Source organism: Cervus elaphus, chromosome X (assembly GCF_910594005.1).
Source record: "Cervus elaphus chromosome X, mCerEla1.1, whole genome shotgun sequence".
Taxonomy (NCBI): domain Eukaryota; kingdom Metazoa; phylum Chordata; class Mammalia; order Artiodactyla; family Cervidae; genus Cervus; species Cervus elaphus.
The window spans coordinates 83,285,767-83,309,639 of record NC_057848.1 but is presented as its reverse complement, the minus strand read 5'-3'; the positions used below and the strand labels follow the sequence as shown (position 1 = coordinate 83,309,639).

Sequence of the window (23,873 nt, the reverse complement as noted above, 5' to 3'; positions counted from 1 at the left end):
GTACAGTTCTTCTGTGTATTCTTGCTACCTCTTCTTAATGTCTTCTGCTTCTGTTAGGTCCACACCATTTCTGTCCTTTATTGAGCTAAGTATGAGGAATTAAATTGAAAGAGGCACTTGGGGCGGGGAAGCAAAAACAGGCTGCACCACACACATTTGGAATGACAGTAATAAACTGATCATACAAAATGCTTTTGGTTGCTTAACAGGGAGCATAATGTGAGCGGGAAGATGGAGTGGAGAGGAGAAGCTGACTTGATATCTTATATGTAAGGGCAAGCTATAATAAGCGCAAAGCACACGAATTAACAATGGAAGTCAGTCATCTGTTTTAAAATTAGAGGCCGGGGGGGGTGCAGATGACATCAAAGCACCCAAAGAAAAAACAGCAATTGGTTTCTAAAATACAGGTACATAAAGTAAAACAAAAAGATCAATGGGCAAGAAGATTTCTTAGGAACTGAAGTGGAGAATCTGTGAAACAGACAAAGGAGAGCCACTTAATTCAGTGAAAGTGAAAGTGTTAATCGCTCAGTTGTGCCAAATCTTTGCAATCCCATGGGCTGCAGCTCAACAGGCTCCTCTGTTCATGGAATTCTCCAAGCAAGAATACTGGAGTGGGTTCCTATTTCCTTCTCCACAGGATCTTCCCAACTCAAGGATTAAACCCGAATCTCCTCATTGCAGGCAGATTCTTTACCACCTGAGCGACCAGATAACTCAGGGACAAAGTATATTTCAGTTCAGTTCAGTCACTCAGTTCTGTCCAACTCTTTGCGATCCCATGAATCACAGCATGCCAGGCCTCCCTGTCCATCACCCAGAGTTTACCCAAATTCATGTCCATCGAGTCGGTGATGTCATCCAGCCATCTCATCATCTGTCATTCCCTTCTCCTCCTGCCCCCAATCCCTACCAGCATCAGGGTCTTTTCCAATGAGTCAACTCTTCACATGAGGTGGCCAAAGTATTGGAGTTTCAGCTTCAGCATCAGTCCTTCCAATGAACACCCAGGACTGATCTCCTTTAGGATGGACTGGTTGGATCTCCTTGCAGTCCAAGGGACTCTCAAGAGTCTTCTCCAACACCACAGTTCAAAAGCATCAATTCTTCAGCGCTCAGCCTTCTTTACAGTCCAACTCTCACATCCATACATGACCACTGGAAAAACCACAGTCTTGACTAGACAGACCTTTGTTGGCAAAGTAATGTCTCTGCTTTTTAATATGCTATCTAGGTTGGTCATAACTTTCCTTCCAAGGAGTAAGTGTCTTTTAATTTCATGGCTGCAGTCACCATCTACAGTGATCTTGGAGCCCCCCCAAAAATAAAGTCTGACACTGTTTCAACTGTCTCCCCATCTATTTCCCATGAAGTGATGGGACCAGATACCATGATCTTAGTTTTCTGAATGTTGAGCTTTAAGCCAACTTGTTTTTCTTTTTTTTTTTCATTTATTTTTATTAGTTGGAGGCTAATTACTTTACAATATTTTAGTGGTTTTTGCCATATTGACATGAATCAGCCATGGATTTACATGTGTTCCCCATTCGGATCCCCCCTCCTGCCTCCTTCCCCATCCGATCCCTCTGGGTCTTCCCAGGGCACCAGCCCTGAGCACTTGTCTCATGCATCCAACCTGGGCTGGTGATCTGTTTCACCCTTGATAGTATACTTGTTTCAATGCTATTCTCTCAGAACATCCCACCCTCACCTTCTCCCACAGAGTCCAAAAGTCTGTTCTGTACATCTGTGTCTCTTTTTCTGTTTTGCATATAGGGTTATCATTACCATCTTTTTAAATTCCATATATATGCATTAGTATACTGTATCAGTCTTTATCTTTCTGGCTTACTTCACTCTGTATGATGGGCTCCAGTTTCATCCATCTCATTAGAACTGATTCAAATGAATTCTTTTTAGTGGCTGAGTAATATTCCATTGTGTATATGTACCATAGCTTCCTTATCCATTCATCTGCTGATGGGCATCTAGGTTGCTTCTATGTCCTGGCAATTATAAACAGTTAAGCCAACTTTTTCACTCTCCTCCTTCACTTTCATCAAGAGGCTTTTTAGTTCCTCTTCACTTTCTGCCATAAGCGTGGTGTCATCTGCATGTCTGAGGTTATTGACATTTCTCCTGGCAATCTTGATTCCAGCTTGTGCTTCTTCCAGCCAAGCGTGTATCATGATGTACTCTGAATAGAAGTTAAATAAGCATGGTGACAATATACAGCCTTGACATACTCCTTGTCCTATTGGGAACCAGTCTGTTGTTCCATGTCCAGTTCTAACTGTTGCTTCCTGACCTGCATATAGATTTCTCAAGAGGCAGGTCAGGTGGTCTGGTATTCCCATCTCTTTCAGAATTTTCCACAGGTTATTGTGATCCACACAGTCAAAGGCTTTGACACAGTCAATAAAGCAGAAGCAGAGGCTTTTCTGAAACTCTCTTACTTTTTCAATGATCCAATGGATATTGGCAATTTGATCTCTAGCTCCTCTGCCTTTTCTAAAACCAGCTTGAACATCTGGAAGTTCACAGTTCATGTATTGCTGAAGCCTGGCTTGGAGAATTTTGAGCATTACTTTACTAGCATGTGAAATGAGTGTAATTGTGTGGTAGTTTGAGCATTCTTTGGGATTGCCTTTCTGTGGGAGTGGAATGAAAACTGACCTTTTACAGTCCTGTGGCCACTGCTGAGTTTTCCAAATTTGCTGGCATATTGACTGTAGCACTTTCACAGCATCGTCTTTCTGGATTTGAAATAGCTCAACTGGAATTCCATCACATCCACTAGCTTTGTTCGTAGTGATGCTTTCTAAGGCCCACTTGACTTCACATTCCAGGATGTCTGGCTCTAGGTGAGTGATCACACCATCGTGATTTTCTGGGTCATGAAGATCTTTTTTGTACAGTTCTGTGTAATCTTTCTACCTCTTCTTAATATCTTCTGCTTCTGTTAGGTCCCTACCATTTCCGTCCTTTTTTTGCAAAGAGCCCATCTTTGCATGAAATGTTCCCTTGGGATCTCTAATTTTCTTGAAGAGATCTCTAGTCTTTCCCATTCTGTCATTTTCCTCTATTTCTTTGCACTGATCACTGAGGAAGGCTTTTTATCTCTCCTTGCTATTCTTTGGAACTCTGCATTCAAATGGGAATATCTTTCCTTTTCTCCTTTGCTTTTCAATTCCCTTATTTTCACAGCTATTTGTAAGGCCTCCTCAGACAGCCATTTTGCTTTTTTGCATTTCTTTTCCATAGGGATGGTCTTGATCCCTGTCTCCTGTACATGTCACGAACCTCTGTCCGTAGTTCATCAGGCACTCTGTCTATCAGATCTAGTCCCTTAAATCTATTTCTCACTTCCACTGTATAGTCATAAGGGATTTGATTTAGGTCATACCTGAATGGTCTAGTGATTTTCCCTACTTTCTTAAATTTAAGTCTGAATTTGGCAATAAGGAGCTCACGATCTGAGCCACAGTGAGCTCCCAGTCTTGTTTTTGTTGACTGTATAGAGCTTCTCCATCTTTGCCTGCAAAGAATATAATCAATCTGATTTCAGTGTTGACCATCTAGTGATGTCCATGTGTAGAGTCTTCTCTTGTGTTGTTGGAAGAGGGTGTTTGCTACGACCAGTGCATTCTCTTGGCAAAACTCTATTAGCCTTTGCCCTGCTTCATTTCATACTCCAAGGCCAAATTTGCCTGTTACTCCAGGTGTTTCTTGACTTCCTACTTTTGCATTCCAGTCCCCTATAATGAAAAGGACATCTTTATTGGGTGTTAGTTCTAAAAGGTCTTGTAGATCTTCATAGAACCATTCAACTTCAGCTTCTTCAGCGTTGCTGGTTGGGGCATAGGCTTGGGTTACCATGATATTGAATGGTTTGCCTTGGAAACAGAGATCAATCTGTCATTTTTGAGATTGCATCCAAGTATTGCATTTCAGACTCTCTTGTTTAGGATCTTTCTTATCCTCTATTTCTCCATCCAAACCACATCAGGGACATTGGCTTAGGTTCTTCTCACAGACTATTAGCATCTCAAAAGGCTGAATAACAGAATCACTGGAGATTATTAAAAAATTATCTAACAAATATTTTCCACATTATTAAAAATGTCTCCTATAATGAGGCAAATGGAGATAATGAGGCAAATTGAGCTCTGAAAGATTCCTAAATCCTCCATTTTATGTGAATTAATTTCTCCCAAAGATTGAAAGGCACCAAAAGGAACAACTTTGGTCATCGGATTTGGGACTTGCATCACCAGGAGATGGGCTAGGAGTCCTGAACAAATGAATACCTAAGAAATTGAAAGAAAGAGTTAACCATTCCATTTGGGGAAAGGCAGAGGCAGCAGCCAAAGCAACAGAGGGGCAACATCTGTGTTCTTCACTTAGGGGAAAGACCTAATTAAGTTGAAAATTGCAAACTATTCAGAAATTGATGATTCAGTAAGGGAAAAGGAAGATGAGAACATGAATCAGTTGTAAAAGGAAAGGAGGACCATTTCCACAAAAATACACACACTTGAAAGCAGAGTTAACCTAAACACATGTAAACAAATCAAAGAGGAGGAAGAAACTCAGAATGTTTAATTCACGCTATCTTCACCAATGTTTCACCCTAATTTCATTTGCCACAACAGAAGGATTTTTACAACCCAAAGCTGCATGGATGAGTCACATTTCCTATTCTGCCTTGGTCTTTAGAAATACAAAGGAAAATCTAACTAGCATGCCTTCTACTTCCCTTTCTATGTCTACTTCATATTTTCATACTAATGAAAATTGAACATTCATAAAGAATCAGCAATAATAAGTCCCTATAAATCATTCCAGCCTGAAGTCTTCGTCTATAGACGAGGGAACTGGGGCCCAATATGATAAGGAAGTAAGTCATTTAAGATCACAAATGAAGTCAGTAACAGATCCAGGACTTGAACCCAGATGCCTGAATCAGGACTTTTCCCCCCAAACAACAAAAATCCCAATAAAAAGAAAAAACAATAGGAAACACCCTAATAAATATTAGGAAGTGAAGAGTAAGCACAGGGTGTTTAACCATGTGAAAAATACTTTTTTAGATCATCTTTGAGAAATGACTATCACCAAAATCCCCATACAGTACCACAAAGAACAAACCAATCTAGAATGATTGGGGCTCAGCAAACTTGCAGTCCCTAAAGTGAAAAAGAATGAAGCCATCTGATAAAATAAGACATTTATCTTAATGAAAATATTTGACCCAAAATAGTCCAGATCAGAGGAAATGATGAGGGGAACAGAAGGTAAAGATTTTAATTTCATCAGGCATTTTTGAAAGAAAAAGTTTTAAGCCCCAACATGAGCAAGAAATTATCAAGGTTAGAGGGAAGGAAACTTCAAGAAGACTCAAGTTGTGATTCAACTAAAGTGTTGTGGTCAAGGAAATTGCCAGTGACACAGATTACACAGCAGGTCAACTCAAAGAGTAAAATGTTAAGAAACAAAATAAAAAGTCTATACAGATCCCAGCACTGTAGACACACCCACGTACTATCAAACATGCCTCCTGGGCTAGTTAGGCATGCCATTCCATGTAGAGGATCATGTCATCTGCAAACAGTGAGAGTTTCACTTCTTCTTTTCCTATCTGGATTCCTTTTACTTCTTTTTCTGCTCTGATTGCTGTGGCCAAAACTTCCAACACTATGTTGAATAGTAGTGGTGAGAGTGGGCACCCTTGTCTTGTTCCTGATTTCAGGGGAAATGCTTTCAATTTTTCACCATTGAGGGTGATGCTTGCTGTGGGTTTGTCATATATAGCTTTTATTATGTTGAGGTATGTTCCTTCTATTCCTGCTTTTTGGAGAGTTTTAATCATAAATGAGTGTTGAATTTTGTCAAAGGCTTTCTCTGCATCTATTGAGATAATCATATGGTTTTTATCTTTCAATTTGTTAATGTGGTGTATTACATTGATTGATTTGCGGATATTAAAGAATCCTTGCATTCCTGGGATAAAGCCCACTTGGTCGTGGTGTATGATTTTTTTAACATGTTGTTGGATTCTGTTTGCTAGAATTTTGTTAAGGATTTTTGCATCTATGTTCATCAGTGATATTGGTCTGTAGTTTTCTTTTTTTGTGGCATCTTTGTCTGGTTTTGGAATAAGGGTGATGGTGGCCTCATATAATGAGTTTGGAAGCTTACCTTCATCTGCAATTTTCTGGAAGAGTTTGAGTAAGATAGATGTTAGCTCTTCTCTAAATTTTTGGTAGAATTCAGCTGTGAAGCCATCTGGTCCTGGGCTTTTGTTTGCTGGAAGATTTTTGATTACAGTTTCGATTTCCTTGCTTGTGATGGGTCTGTTAAGATCTTCTATTTCTTCCTGGTTCAGTTTTGGAAGGTTATACTTTTCTAAGAATTTGTCCATTTCATCCAAGTTGTCCATTTTATTGGCATAGAGCTGCTGGTAGTAGTCTCTTATGATCCTTTGGATTTCAGTGTTGTCTGTTGTGATCTCTCCATTTTCATTTCATGGGACACTGTAAAAGCAGTGCTTAGGGGAAGGTTCATAGCATTACAGGCTTATATCAAGAAACAAGAAAAAAAACCAAATAAATAACCTAACTCTACACCTAAAGCAATTAGAGAAGGAAGAAATGAAGAACCCCAGAGTTAGCAGAAGGAAAGAAATCTTAAAAATTAGGGCAGAAATAAATGCAAAAGAAACTAAAGAGACCATAGCAAAAATCAACAAAGCTAAAAGCTTGTTTTTTGAAAAAATAAACAAAATTGACAAACCATTAGCAAGACTCATTAAGAAGCAAAGAGAGAAGAACCAAATTAGGCATGCCATTCCTTTCCTTCCATCTCATAGTAATACTTCTGCCTCCCTGATCTTTCTGGCTCTACTGTTATATTCTGCTGCAGTTCCCCTAAGCAACATCTCTTCTAAATTGGAGGACATAGTCCTTTCGTAACAGGAATGAAAACTTTCTGCCAGTCCAGTATCCTTTGAGGTTTCAAATGGAAAAAGAACAATGCTCTGGAGTCACATAACAAATCCAGGAAATGTAAACTCTCTTCTGATTCTCGCTCTGTCTTAATCATTTTACCTCTGGCATCTATAGAATGAGGTAGATGAGAACTGCCCTGGAGATCAAACATTGGTGGTTGGCATCTGCTGTTTGGTAGTGTTCAAAGCAATGAACTGATCAACATTTGTCCACTAAGGGTCTTCTCTATTCATAGGAGTGTGTTATGAGCTGTGTGGAAGGAGGGGAAAAGTAATAAAGAAGTCAACTCTACCAAATGAAAAGAAGTCATAAAAATCTTCCATAAGGGAACACTGTAACCCAAGAAATTCTTACTTAATGTCATTAAAAATATCTCTATTTTTCATAAAAATATAATGATGATTAAGAAGTTGTCCCTAGAAGAAAAGAGGACAGAATTAAGCTGAGCTTAAAAGAGGGAGATTTGGAGAAAGAACTAAAAAAAAACATCAAGGGGAAAAGTGTGGGGGAGGGGGGAGGGGAGAGTCTATAGTAAAGTTAGCAGCTAACAACTGACCCCATAGAAGAAATGACAACAGATCTGGCTTAGCGTGTTAGATTTAAGAAGAGGTTGACTGTGAGAGGGGTGACATGGTAGCCAAGGAGGAGTCCTAAATGATGTTTAAGGAAAATGGAGACAGGTACTAACCAGGTATGGTCAACTTGCTTAGGGAAAGAAGAATGAACTGACAATCTAAGTTCACTGTTCCCTTGTTTGGCCTCTAACAATAGGGTAAAAAGTCCCTTCTTGGTAGAACTTCACTGATCCCTAGTTTTTAACCATAATTTTTTTCTGAAATAGACAAGTGACCTGCTACTTCAGTTGTATTTTCACCCCATGCTTCATGACATTGCCATTGAGCAGTTTCCAAGAAAGGAACACCAAAGGGAGGACATTAAGAAAAGAACAACTACCCCTCAAAGCAAACACACCATATCATCTGTTAACCTGAGTGTTGTACTCATTACAGATTCATTGGCAAATGGCTCTGTGCTCAGGAACCTAAAAAGATTGTGCCCAGAACCCAAACTGTATAATAAAAAGAGCTTGGAAGTTGAAAGGTCCTAATAACCATCAACCCCTTCATTTTATATTAAAAAAAGGCAAAATGCAAATTAATGTGATATAAACTGTGTATATAGTTGTTGCAGAGGTGCCAAGTAAAGGAGATATCAGTCAAGCAAGGCTGTTTATAGGACTTAAACTTTCCCCAAGATTTTAAAGTAAGAAAGAGATATAGATAATTGAAGAGGGAAAATAAGCCAACAAGGAGAATGACTTCATCAGCATCATCTTACCAGCATCATTCTTTGAATTTCTACTGTAAAACAGGTACTTTTACATACATTTACATACATACAAGTGTTTTACATACATTATCTCATTTAATCCTTACAATCACCTTACTAGGCAGGTACTACCAATAACCTCTGTTCTACAGATGAGAAACCCAAAGCCTGGACAGGACAAGTAACTTGCATACAGCCGTACAGCTATGAATTTGTGCAACATAATGAGAACCAAAAGCCCCTGACTCTCAGGTCAGTGATTATCTGCTAAACTAGATTGTGCTGATAGTAAAGTGCTCAGGTCCAAAGGCAAGGAGAAGAAGGGCAGAGAAAAAAACAGATATCTGACTCACAATATTGTACCAAGAAAAGGTATTATACACATATAAAAAGCACTTTGGTTATTGATCCTAGCAAAATTATTGCAATATTGCTCATCAGCCCCTCTATAAATATATGAATTAAAATTTTGAGAGGTTAGTGACTTATCCAGGGCTCTGTGATAAATAAATAACAGAGTGAAAACTACACTTCTCTTTCCCCTGGGAAATGGCATTTAAATCATTTTAGGACTATAATGATCTTTTTAGCATTTTGCATATTGACTGTGACACAGATTACTGGATTCTGAGTTGATTATGTGGATTGCAAGTTTTAGGAAGGCAAAAACTATGCCCTTCCATTTACATTGATCATCAGATGTTATGTTCAAGCTAGGAAAGTTTGTTTTTGATTTTCAGAATCTGCCCTTTTTCAAAAAACACTGTGTGTTCCTGTGTTATAAGTCCTTTTTCCATCTCCCTTATATGCAGAGTACATCATGAGAAACACTGGGCTGGAAGAAGCACAAGTTGGAATCCAGATTGCCGGGAGAAATATCAATAACCTCAGATATGCAGATGACACCACCCTTATGGCAGAAAGTGAAGAGAAACTAGAAAGCCTCTTGAAGAAAGTGAAAGAGGAGAGTGAAAAAGTTGGCTTAAAGCTTAACATTCAGAAAACTAAGATCATGGCATCTGGTCCCATCACTTCATGGGAAATAGATGGGGAGACAGTGGAAACAGTGTCAGACTTTATTTTTGGGGGCTCCAAAACCATTGGAGATGGTGATTGCAGCCATGAAATTAAAAGACACTTACTCCTCGGAAGGAAAATTATGACCAACCTAGATAGCATATTAAAAAGCAGAGACATTACTTTGCCAACAAAGGTCCATCTAGTCAAGGCTATGGTTTTTCCAGTAGTTATGTATGGATGTGAGAGTTGGACTGTGAAGAAAGCTGAGCACTGAAAAATTGATGCTTTTGAACTATGGTGTTGGAGAAGACTCTTGAGAGTCCCTTGGACTGCAAGGAGATCCAACCAGTCCATCCTAAAGGAGATCAGTCCTGGGTGTTCATTGGAAGGACTGATGCTGAAGCTGAAACTCCAATACTTTGGCCACCTCATGCGAAGAGTTGACTCATTGGAAAAGACCCTGATGCTGGAAGGGATTGGGGGCAGGAGGAGAAGGGAATGAGAGGATGAGATGGCTGGATGGCGTCACCGACTCAATGGGCATAAGTTTGAGTAAACTCCGGGAGTTGGTGATGGACAGGGAGGCCTGGCATGCTGCAATTCATGGGGTCACAAAGAGTCGGACATTACTGAGTGCCTGAACTGAACTGAACTGAACTGAACTGAATTCCACTCTGGGCTTCCCTGATGGCTTAGTGGTAAAGAATCTGCCTGCCAATCCAGGAGATGTGGATTCTATCCCTGAGTTGGAAAGATCTCCTGGAGAAGGAAATGGCAATGCACTCCAGTATTCTTGCCTGGGAAACCCCATGGACAGAGGAACTTGGTGGGCTACAGTCCATGGGTCGCAAAAGAGTCAGACATGACTTAGTGATTAAACAACAACAATTCCATGCTAGTCTGTGTGTGTGTCCTCACTCCCTCTCTCATTCTCTGTCCTTCTCTCTCTCCAACTCAATCTGTTGGCAAACACAAACATGCCATAAGGTCCATTATAAGCCAAAGCATTTTATGACACAAAACCACAGCCTGCCAACTAAATTCATTGCACTATAACCAGTGAAGATGAGTCACCTGACTTACATTAATATATGATAAACAGCTCTAAACAAGCAAGAGTTAAAAGAAAGAAAGAAAATTCATTTATCAACTGAGTACTTAAGTGGCTCTCCCTTGGCATTTATATAGAGAGAATTTTATTAAGGGGCTTTGCTTGAATTTTTTTTTTTCTATCATGAACAAATTCATTTTTTCACTACAAAAGAGGCAGAAATCCAAAGACACATAAATTCCCACCATTGCTCAGATGACACTGTCCCAATGGACCTGCTGTGAGCTCATTCATATGACAAGGAGATATGACCTTTCAGGTACTAGCTAGGTATTTTTCAATCCACTGGCAGAAAAGAAGAATAGAAAGGGTTCTTTGCAGTGTGACTTTTTTTAGAGAAAAACTATAAATGAAAAATGTATCTCCTCATTTATTTTTTAATGAAAGTCTGGGCATGAGGTAGAAATAACAACAAAAAAGGGAATCAAAATGATGTCCCATTAGCCATTTAAGAGCAGTGAGGCAAGAAGGAGAGCAGGGAAGGATAGAGCCCCTGGGAGTTGGGATATGCACATTTTTGCAGAGGGAAAGCAAAGCAGAGTCAATGCCAACAGAAAAGAACTAGAACTTTGCTTGCCTTACCACAGGTGCTCAAGAATATGTGCATTTTGTAATGTAAATTAACACGGACCTCTCTTTGCAGTTCCACAATGAAACCAAGGAGGATCCTGTGGGGCTCCTGGGCACAGAAATCTTTCCATGTTCCCGATTTCTTATTTGTAGGAAATAGACTCCAGCCTCTGTGACCTTCTCTGAGTTCTAAAGGACAGATTTAAACAGTTGCTAATTAGGGAAGGGAGGGGAAGCAGAGACAGGGAAGGAGAGCAGTCAAGAAACAATAGTGTAGCCTTGGGGCAGGACTCTGATTTTGCCTTAAGGGATACACACAACAATATCTTTGAACTCTTCTCAGTCTTGTGCAACTCTTTGCAACCCCATGAACCTCAGCATGCCAGGCCTCCCTGTCCATCACCAACTCCCAGAGTCCATCCAAACCATGTCCATTGAGTCGATGATGCCATCCAACCATCTAATCCTCTGTCGTCCCCTTCTCCTCCTGCCCTCAATCTTTCCCAGCATCAGGATCTTTTCCAGTGACTCAGTTCTTGGCATCAGGTGGCCAAAGTACCGGAGTTTCAGCTTCAACATCAGTCCTTCCAATGAACACCCAGGACAGACCTCCTTTGCAATGGACTGGTTGGATCTCCTCAAAGTCCAAGGGACTCTCAAGAGTCTTCTCCAACACCACAGTTCAAAAGCTTCAATTCTTCGGTGCTCAGCTTTCTTTATAGTCCAACTCTCACATCCATACAGGACTACTGGAAAAACCATAGCCTTGACTAGATGGACCTTTGTTGGCAAAGTAATGTCTCTGCTTTTTAATATGCTATCTAGGTTGGTTCTAACTTTCCTTCCAAGGAGTAAGCGTCTTTTAATTCCATGGCTGCAGTCACCATCTGCAATGATCTTGGAGCCCAGAAAAATAAAGTCTGTCACTGTTTCCACTGTTTCCCCACCTATTTGCCAAGTGATGGGACCAGATGCCATGATCTTAGTTTTCTGAATGTTGAGCTTTAAGCCAACATTTTCACTCTACTCTTTCACTTTCATCAAGAGGCTTTTTAGTTCCTCTTCACTTTCTGCCATAAGGGTGGTGTCATCTGCATATCTGAAGTTATTGATATTTCTCCCGGCAACCTTGATTCCAACTTGTGCTTCTTCCAGCCCAGTGTTTCTCATGATGTACTCTGCATATAATAGGGTGACAATATACAGCCTTGACATATTCCTTGTCCTTTTGGGAACCAGTCTGTTGTTTCATGTCCAGTTCTAACTGTTGCTTCCTGACATGCATACAAATTTCTCAGGAGGCAGGTCAGGGGGTCTGGTATTCCCCTCTCTTTCAGAATTTTCCACAGTTTGTTTTGATCAACACAGTCAAAGTCTTTGACACAGTCAATAAAGCAGAAGCAGAGGCTTTTCTGAAACTCTCTTACTTTTTCAATGATCCAATGGATATTGGCAATTTGATCTCTAGCTCCTCTGCCTTTTCTAAAACCAGCTTGAACATCTGGAAGTTCACAGTTCACATATTGCTGGCTTGGAGGCCTGGCTTGGAGAATTTTAAGCATTACTTTACTAGTGTGTGAGATGAGTGCAACTGTATGGTAGTTTGAGCATTCTTTGGGATTGCCTTTCTGTGGGATTGGAATGAAAACTGACCTTTTACAGTCCTGTGGCCACTGCTGAGTTTTCCAAATTTGCTGGCATATTGACTGTAGCACTTTCACAGCATCATCTTTCTGGATTTGAAATAGCTCAACTGGAATTCCATCACCTCCAATAGCTTTGTTCATAGCGATGTTTCCTAAGGCCCACTTGACTTCACATTCCAGGATGTCTGGCTCTAGGTGAGTGATCACACCATCATGATTTTCTGGGTCATGAAGATCTTTTTTGTACAGTTCTTCTGTGTATTCTTGCTACCTCTTCTTAATATCTTCTGCTTCTGTTAGGTCCCTACCATTTCTGTCCTTTATTGTGCCCATCTTTGCATGAAATGTTCCCTTGGGATCTCTAATTTTCTTGAAGAGATCTCTAGTCTTTCCCATTCTGTTGTTTTCCTCTATTTATTTGCATTGATCACTGAGGAAGGCTTTTTATCTCTCCTTGCTCTTCTTTGGAACTCCCCCAACAAATGGAAGATGTTAGCATCCTTAATTCCAGAAAAGATCACAGTTTAATAACATCAAGAGAGAAACTCATCAGGAGACTACCTGAGGCCAGTTTAAAGGAACCAGAGAAGTTCATCAGGAGACTATCTGAAGCCAGATTAAAGAAGTGAAGGCCCTACACACACTCTGATCCTTAGTATTACCACTGTTGAACCCTTGCTATAAAACTCACCAAATCCTCCTGACTTGGGACAGATTTTGAGGCATTAGCCTGCTGTATCCCCTTTGCCTGGCAAAGCAATAAAGCTCTTCTTTCTACTTCACCCAAAACTCTGTCTCCAAATTTCTATTGGTCACTGGTGCACAGAGGCCATATTTCCAGCATCAGTAATAACCTTTAGTGGACACTCTTTAATATCTCAAACCAAAGACTGGGCTAATTCAGAAACATGATTTGATAGTGAAGGCAGCTTTTCAGCATTCAGATATTTCACAGTGAGTAAATCAAATAATTATTCAGCATTCATTTGGACATTGATAGCTCTGGGCAAACCCATGAGGTTGTCTTCTTTGACACCCCTTTTCAGTGCTTTCCCCCACCTGCTGAGACTCTTATATTCTTCAATATTCTAGAAACCATCTCTCCCCCACATACACACCAAATCCCAAAGTTAGAAACAATCTAATAGCACTCATTTACAACTTAGTGTGAAACAGAATAAATGCATTCCCTCTTCCCAAAGGCTACCTGAAATTTGAACTATAATTGTAAAATGAAGTGCCTGACCCTCTGTTAAAGGTGTTATAGATAGCAGCAAGCAGATGAGAGGCTCTGAAATCATGCAAAGCAGATATTTTGAAAACTGAAATCTCCATAGTAATAATAGCACTTTCTATTTTTGAGCACTCACTATGTGTCAGGAAATAACACTAAGTGCTTTACCTGGATTATCTCACAACAACCCTGATAAGTAATTTCTGTGTTTACTCATATTTTGTAGATGATAATATTTAGGGCTCAAAAAATAAGTTATTTGAGTAAGGTTAATAGCTATTAAGAAGCAAAGATAAGCATAGCACTTTGTCTTATTCCAAAATCTGTATTCTTAGTCACTATGATGCTGTGCTTGTCTTCAGATTTATAGACACACTAGTGATGTTGATCTTAAAGAAAAGGAATAGGGTAGAAGCTGTTTTAGTGACTCAATGGGACTTGCTTATATTAGTTGGAACCTGAATTGATGGGACAGTGTCTAGATGATTCTAATGACAATTAGAATTCTCAGGTTTACCAGTGAGGATTAGGTATGACGCCAACCTTATGGCAGAAAGCAAAAAACTAACGATCCTCTTGATGAAAGTGAAAGAGGAGAGTGAAAAAGTTGGCTTAAAGCTCAACATTCAAAAAACAAAGATCATGGCATCCAGTCCCATCACTTCATGGCAAACAGATGGGGAAACAATGGAAACAGTGAGAGACTTTATTTTTGGGGGGTTCAATAATCACTGCAGATGGTGACTTCAGCCATGAAATTAAAAGACGCTTGCTCCTTGGAAGAAAAGCTATGACCAACCTAGACAGCACATTAAAAAGCAGAGACATTACTTTGCCAACAAAGGTCCATCTAGTCAAAGCCAAGGGTTTTCCAGTAGTCATGCATGGATGTGAGAGTTGGACTATAAAGAAAGTTGAGCACCTAAGAATTGATACTTTTGAACTGTGGTGTTGGAGAAGACTCTTGAGAGTCCCTTGGACTGCAAGGAGATCCAACCAGTCAATCCTAAAGGAAATTAGTCCTGAATATTCATTGGAAGGACTGATGTTGAAGCTGAAACTCCAATACTTTGGCCCCCTGATGCAAAGAACTAACTCATTGGAAAAGACCCTGATGCTGGGAAAGATTGAAGGTGGGAGGAGAAGGGGATGGCAGAGGATGAGATGATTGGATAGCATCACAGACTCAATGAACATGAGTTCGAGCAAGCTCCAGGAGTTGGTGATGGACAGGGAAGCCTGGCATGCTGCAGTCCATGGAGTCACAAAGAGTCGGACATGACTGCATGACTGAACTGAACTGAAGACTTAGCCAACTGGAGTAGGGGGAGATGAATGTGTTTTCAAGGTTTTAACTTCTGCCAAAAATCTTCCTGTTCAAATAAGACAGGAACCTAAAGAGTCTCATTTGCCATGAAAGTCAAGATTTGAAAGAACTAAAGATATGATGTTGCCTATTGTTTCATATTTAATAGCTTACAAGTTTGTTGCCTATGCTGTTGTGAAGAATAATGGAATAGAGTTATTATTTCTAATAGCCAGAAACCTTCAAAAGATAAAATGTCTCTCTCTCATGAGGCCACTTCAATGAAACAGAACTTTAAATGAATTCACCCAGAATTCATTTTCTGATAACCTCCTTTGGCCCCTTCTGAATTTAGTACCTTTCAAATCACCTCTGGTACCTACCTATCTCACCTATTCCTCCAACTACAACAGTAGATCTTTGGGGTGCACATTTTGGGGCAATAACCGGTATTTACCACATCCAGTATTTTATCATGATACCTAAAATCCCACAATATTCTTCTGATTTTTCACCTGCACACAAATGCTTAGTACTGAAGGATTTGCTCTAAAATGACTCTAGATACCGACAGTCCACTGATAATCTCTTTAGGCCACCATGGGTAACTGCCTTGCAGTCTCTCTGCATGGCAAAATAACTGGTTTAAGGGCTCCATCCTTCCTAATTGCAAAAGCATCTGTTTTGTCTACCCACCTTAGGCTGTGCATAAGTCTCTAAACAACAACTCTTCTGATGGCTCCAAAGGTCAGTTCAAACCTTTTCCAATTTGGTCCTTGGTGATTTTTCCATGGCTAAAGTTTTATTGGGGGTAAGCCTTATAGGAAGAGAAATTGAAAAGACTTCCTTGTCAAGCCACATTTCCAAAGTGGATGTGTCAAATTAGCTTTCATTGGCCCAAAATAAACAGATAATGAGCCACCTGGTAAGGACAAATATCAAAAATACCTGGGGCAAAGACCTGATCCTGGATGATAAAAAAGCACCTACAGTAAGAGAGGAAAGCCATCTCACAGATATTTTGTCTATACAATAAGGAAGTAATACATGATTTTGGTATTCTTGAAATTGCTTTTTAAATCAGGACTCAATTCTTCATATTTATTTCATGAGAAAAGATTTAAAGGGAAGATGAACAGAAAAAAAAATATTTCATAAATATTTAAATGGAAAGTTCAGTTTGTTTTCCCATCCTGATGGAGTTTATTTATGGTGCTTAACCATCTTAATGATGGGACAGAAATAATGTTAAATAGATTGAAAAACCCAAAGAAGATAATGATCTTGATATTTCAATGGACTGTTTCAGTATGTGAATCAATCATATGATTTATCCCTATAAAACAATTTGATTTGCTTCTCATCTGTTGTCCTATTGCCAGCATCCCTGCTTACCATGGCCTACAGAACTTGCTTTATCATGAAGCAATTGGAAAAAATTCACCTAGCAAATCACCCAAATAGAGCTTAATTTTATCTCACATGCTATCTCGGGGCCTGGCTTCCAGTATTCCTCCAAAGGAATCCCATTACACCAAAGTGTCTTTTGAAAAGGATTTTGCTTTCCAGCTGAAGTTGTCTTAATTAATTCCTTCACTGATCCCATGCAATCTATTCCATACTAGACCATTTGTGCTACTGGGCCATAAACTCCTAGAGAATGAAATTCTTAACTGCTCAGTGTGCTCCCTTTATATAGCCTCCATCCTCCAATTCTTTCCAAGTGCTCAGAAATATGGAAATTCTCAGTGTCAACCAGTCAGGAAAGCCCTTGGTATTTATTCTCTTGATGAATAATGAATCCTTTACTATAAGTAATTATTAATAATAATAAAATTTAAAATAGACAATGACTTTGAGACAACTAAAAGTTCCAAGTGGATCAAGAAAACATTATTATATAAAAAAGAGGAAGAATGCTTTTATTTCAAAGCAGATAAACTTGCACTGTCCTAAGAGAATTCTGACCAAAAAGCCTAAGCCAAAATAATGCTAGCAAACAACCACTAAGAGCATGGATGTTTCCAGTAGTTCGGCTGGAAACAGTAGTTCAGTCATGTACCCCCTTTGTAACCCCATAAACTATAGCCCACCAGGCTCCTCTGTCCACAAGGGTTCTCCAGGCAAGAATACTGGAGTGGGTTGCCATGCCCTCCTCCACAGGATCTTCCCAACCCAGGGATTGAACCCAGGTCTCCCACATTGCAGGCGGATTCTTTACCATCTGAGCCACCAGGGAAGGCCAAGATTACTGGAGTGGGTAGCCCATCCCTTCTCTTGGGAATCTTCCCAACCCAGGAATTAAACTGGGCTCTCCTGCATTGCAGGTAGATGATTTACCAGCTGAGCTACTTGGGGAGACCTTCCATTAGTTAAGGACAACATTTTATTTTAGTGGCCACCTTACCAATAAAATGGTAGGAGTCCATTTATCTAGTGCAACAATGTAGTTGAAATAAACAAAAGCATCCACCTGTCACCTCTCTTCCCACCTACCCAGCCATTGCTAAAACTGAGAATGGATAAAGGTCCTGGACCTCAAAAGGAAAGAGAGACTGGGTATTGAATATCACTGAGTACTTCCTAACCAGAAAGGTAAATAGACATGTCAGAGATTAAACTTACCATTTTACAATGACATTAACTAAAATTAAGCAGGAAGTTCAATCTCAGAGCAGACGAATTTAAAAAGAAAATTCTTAACATTGTGACTGTTCAAATTAGAACATCAAGGAAGACTCTTTCATGATACTCTTATTAAAAATATGATCTTGACTGTAACCATCTTCTTTTATAGTTTCTTCTGCTTTATTGGCACAATATTAATAAGGTCCATATTAGTCCCAGGCTCTATTCTTAGAAATATTTCTAAAATAAGAAAGAGTTCTTCATTTCATCATTGAGCTGAACTTGGTCACCCCAGTAAGACCCAGATAAGCAAATCTAAAAAGGAGGGGGGATCAGGATGGGGAATACATGTAATTCCATGGCTGATTCATGTCAGTGTATGACAAGACCCACTGCAATGTTGTAAAGTGGTTAGCCTCCAACTAATGAAAATAATTAAAAACAAACAAACAAACAAAAAAAAAGGTGGTAATTTTCACAGTCAATAACAGAAGTAGCTGACACTTTCCCAGAGCTGGACATATTGCTGAATGAATGAATAACAATATTTACACATGGATTATTCCTACCTGGTATTAGAATGCTGTATACCTGAGGCAAGATAAGAAAACCTGAAAGCCATATATATAGAAACTCTGTATACATATACATTACTGTGTTCAAGTAATTAAACATTTTACCTGGTATGTTTTCAAGAGGCTAAAGACATCTTTAAACAATTCTATATGTGCAAAACCAGGGGAGAAATAACCACATGAATTACAAAACAGTATATCAAGCCTCAAAGATGCTAATTTGAGTCCAGGGGGAGCTAATCAACCTCTTTGCTGAAGTAAAGATAAACCTTTTTGACAGCAAATGCTATCTGATAAAATGGAATTTTCAATTACTCTATGAACATCTGGTTCATGCTACCATTTCTGGAGCCCAGCAGCACCCTGTCTTGCAATGTCACAAAATATTCTCCATTGAGAACTCCCTATTTTGCTAAGAGACTAATTGAAATGAATATTTGGCAATTTAGTGAGGTGAGAGGTGAGTCAGGGGATAGGTAAGAGGATAAGGAAGGGATGTTCAGTCATGGAATCATAATTTCATTAAAAGGCTATAGGAAACGAAATTACATATTATTGATAAAGTGTTGAAAGTGTAAATGTCCTAATACACCTGTGCTTGGAACTAGAATATGCATAGTGTGCAGCCTCCAGAATAGTTTCATGGCTAATTTACAACAGCAGTTGCCTTAGGCACAGCTCAAGTTCTTTAAATCCATGTTTTACACAACAAACATGTTAAATGATATACAGGTGATGAAAACAGCAAATGAATAAGTTTAGGAAAATGCAAAGAACCTACACTTTCAGAAATAAAGCAATCATTATATTGCATTTGGGTGCTTTTGAATGTGAAAATCAGATAGATGTTCTCACAAATTTCTGTACATTGCTTCCATTTGGTATCAATGAGCATGGGAGGAAAACCAATTCAGTGTTGTAGTGAGCTCCAAATTAGGTGCATATTATAGCAATTAAATTCATCTTTTCAGCTGATGAATTTATAATCAATAATTAAAGCATAAGGTAAGAGAGATCGAGTGTGATTTGAAACAAATTAGCTGGGCTTGGGATGAGTATGTACAGTTCTAAGACATGAACCCATAAACTCTAATTTCATCAGAATTACACATTTGAGTATTCATAATGGGATATACAAGTCATCACAAATGAGAATGCAAAGAAGCAAGGAGACAAAAGCCTATTAAACCCAGCACTATTCAACCCAGAAATAACCTCAACAGGAAGGGGTTGCAGTCCTGTGAAACTCCCAAATGTGCAACAAACCCACGAGCCTCTGGCATCTCTGAGCACTCTACTTTTTGGTTACTCTTCTTAGAGATTGTCTGCAGAAATTGCATAGGGCAAAATTTTTGTCCTTGCCAGAAGGTGTAATTTTACCAAATAACTCAAATTCAGGGAGGGAAAACATTGGTTAAAAGATTTGAGTGTGACTCCCCAACTCAGCACCAAATCAGGTGGTAAAATATGCTGAGTGACAACACTGACTTGTTTTCAAGGTACTCTGAGAGCTACAGAGACATAGCATTGCAAAAAGTGCCATATGCCAGTAGAAAGTATAGGATAAAGAACGCTCCATCAGCTGCTTTTCTGGGAAGCCATGACAAGAGCTACAGTACTGGGGGCGAGCTGAGACATATTAATTCAAAAGCACTATAGATGATAAATGTAATTCAGACACCTGGCAACTAGGAAATTTGGCTCAGTCAGTTCATCAACCCACTGATCAGGTTTTAGGCATGTTGCGAGTGATACTAGGATTGATAATAATTCAGAAAGCAGAGATTCTTACCATTCCATCTTATCTCCACCCTGACCCAGCTCACAGATGTGTTGGTTGGGGCAATCAGAAAAAACCAAAACCAACACAATTCTGTAAAGTAATTATCCTTCAATTAAAAATAAATAAAGTTAAAATAAAAAATGTTGTAATTGCCTTCCAGTTAAATTTTTTTAAAGATAAAAAAAAACGAGCAAGCTGATGGTATAAAGAAATGCTGCTGCTAAGTCGCTTCAGTCGTGTCCAACTCTGTGCAACCCCATAGACAGCAGCCCACCAGGCTCCCCCATCCCTGGGATTCTCCAGGCAAGAATACTGGAGTGGGTTGCCATTTCCTTCTCCAATGCATGACAGTGAAAAGTGAAAGTGAAGTCACTCAGTCATGTCCGACTCCTAGCGACCCCATGGACTGCAGCCTACCAGGCTCCCCCATCCCTGGGATTCTCCAGGCAAGAATACTGGAGTGGGTTGCCATTTCCTTCTCCAATGAATGACAGTGAAAAGTGAAAGTGAAGTCGCTCAGTCATGTCCGGCTCCTAGTGACCCCATGGACTGCAGCCTACCAGGCTCCTCCATCCATTCGATTTTCCAGGCAAGAGTACTGGAATGGGTTGCTATTGCTTTCCTCGACAAAGGAATGGGGGCTGTGGAAATTCCATCTGGGTGATGGGTAACCCAAGGTATCCAGGTGGCAGTAGCAGGGACACCCAGAGCCCAGCATCCATGGAGTCAATAGTGTAAGCTGGGGATTCTGTATACAGCAACAGCAGCGGTGATCTCACCACACTAATTATGATTACTAGTTATGTAATTAGTGTGATAGTTCTATGTTATCATTTGGAGCACTGTTTCTGGCTCTGCGTCTCTTGGGCAACTCAATATTATTTGAATGAATTCTTTATCTACCCAAATTAGTAAAATGTAGAACATATTGACTATAACCAGTATGTTTCCATTAAAATTAAAAGTAAAACAAACAAACAACCAAACAAACAAAAAAAACCCACAATCTGAAGTCAAGGGTCTAAATCCAGACTCTTGCCCTTTGAGTACAAAATTCTTCCAGCCATTCTCCTTTGGTTAAATATAGTGATCCTGGGTTCCCTTGTCTAGGAATGTTCTCAGAGAAAAGTAACTGAAAATTAAGGGATCTGAGAATCTCAAAGCACCCTTGACATTCACACTGAGCATTCTTTAGCTACAGTATAGTTAAAAGAATAAACTCCAAAGAAAGTTTTGGCAGTGTGAAGAAGCACAGGGCCCTGGTGTCTAAGAAAATGAGAAGCAAATACTGTTTGTACATTTTCCTCAAACACTGGCAACACAATATGAGCTCATTGAACAACTTGTTCCTGTTCAAGGGAAAAATTAACAGTTGCATAAAAGTATCTTTATTTGGAAAATCCTGAGGTTCTTCATCATCCATATGTCCATATATATGCAAAGAAAAATTCTGCACTAATATCCAGATTGGAAACATCACAGAGAGATCTACAGACATGAAATCCAAGGTGAGCTAAATTCCCCCAAACAAAGGCGTAAGGTGAACTGTATTGGGTATATTTGGTCCAACTTTGGAGTAATTCTGATAGGACCAGAAAAAATAATTATCAGGATCAGAGTTAGTCTGACAGCATCATTTTAACCCTTGTTCTTCTCCAGAGACATCCATTCAAATCTTAAAAATAGTTCAGCTCTGGCACCTTTTGGATTTCGGGGTACTTTGATTTGAGATGCCTAACACAGTATCAGTGAACCAAAGAGAACTGGGACCTTTTTTCCTCAAAATATCTTTGAGACTTTCAGCACAGTCTGTGTCCAGAGGAGATTCCATTTTCCCTCCTCACCTTTCTAAATCAGTAGTCCTCAGGAGCAAAAATACCATGTTGCCCTGGAATGAATCTAACTAGAACCACACTAATTATGATTACTAGTTATGTAATTAGAATGGTTACCAGATCAGGCAGGCATACATGATAAATTTGTTCATATTTGTCTTTCAACTACTGTGCCTTAGGATAAAATGAAAAACATTTATTATATGAATCCAAGTTTGAGAAAATTCTAAAAAAAATAAATTTTTCAATCATTGCTATTGTGTGAGGTAGCAATACTCAGCCCAAGTGAACTGGTGACATCATTTAGGAGGCTAGCCTAGAGTTGATTTAGGATACAATTAAGTACCATTAGGGGCTTCCCTGGTGACTCAGATGGTAAAGAATCTGCCTACAATGCAGGAGACCTGGGTTCTGTCTCTGGGTTGGGAAGATCTCCTGGAGAAGGGAATGTCTACACACTCCAGAATTCTTGCCTGGAAAATTCCAAGGACAGAAGAGCCTGGTAGGCTATAGTCCATGGGGTTGCAAACAGTTGGACACGTCTGAGAGGCTAACACTTTCACTTAAGTACCATTATAGGAAGCTCAGTAGTGCTGGGATATCATAAGGTAGAGCCAGAGATGTAAGCAAGACTGAATTCCCTTCGTACCTAAACTTTAATGACTCAACCAAATTGTAAAGAACAAACACGAAGGATGGTTCAAGGTTTAGCCACTGCTAGAACAATGGGAAAAAAAAATGAAGATACATGTATGAGAACTGAATACTGAGAAACAAAATGTAAAAGTGTGCCAAAACAGAACAGCAAAAATGTGTGTGTGTGATCCCCACCTTAAATGTAGGAGAGTCTTGGGATGATGCCATACATTTGCTTTAGAATCTCATTATTACACAATATACAGGATATACATACAATACATCCCTTTTGTAAGAAACACCCCCTCAGCAAAACTAGCTCCAGTCCACTGGTACTGTTTTCCTAGAGACACGGGCCAAAAAAAAAAAAAAAAAAACAGATGTTGTTCTATCCAGGCACAAAGTGAGAATCAATTATGACTATTTCTTTTCCTGGAGTTATTTCATTTTAGAGAGCATCTAACTAAAACCCTTTCTGATATAAATGAAAAAGCATTTCTTTGAGACACAAGACTAGTAAATGATACACATCAGTCTGTATTCTGTGACATGCTGCTAATCCTCTGAGAATTAAATAGCCTCTGTTTCAGTTATATAAATGTTTAATTTTTTCATCTTTAGTCTTAGGTTGCTTGGAAAGTATATTATCTCTGCAGATGTCACCACTCACCAATTAGGGAAGGCAGCAGCTCACAATTGGTAGTGACTTACATATATTATAGACTTTGATACTTGGATCTGCTGGGAAAGGGATGGATTAAACAATCTAATAGAATCTACAGTGACAAACTTTTTCACCACAGAAAACATTTTGTTTTGTGGATCATGCATTTTTTTTTTCCTTTGGATTCATTTACAAAACCAAAACAAAGCCATTTAATGATGCATACAGTGAAATGAAATAGTTGAAGACCAGCACATAATCACCATATTTTGTTTTCTCATCTTTAAGCCTTTTAGCAGCGGGGCTTCCAGCTGAGCTTGTGTCTAGCTACTCTCAAGACATAGCCAAGCATTCTGAAGCTTCACTGAGCCTAAACACCAAGCTGAATTCATAGTTCTTAATTGAAAAAGACAGGTTGTTTGCCTAGCATGTTTGCATCAGTAAAACATTGAAAATGACATCTGTGCCCAAGTCCATCTGAACATTCTGCCTTAGCTGAACTCTGCTAATGTTTTTATACCCT

The 23,873-nt window shown here is 39.4% G+C and overlaps 1 protein-coding gene across 4 annotated transcripts in view; it reads right to left on the bottom strand.

Moving 5' to 3' along the window:
* PCDH19 (protocadherin 19) overlaps positions 1–23,873 on the bottom strand; it is a 127,590-nt gene that overhangs the window by 31,617 nt on the left and 72,100 nt on the right. The gene's annotated exons all lie outside the window — the stretch shown is intronic.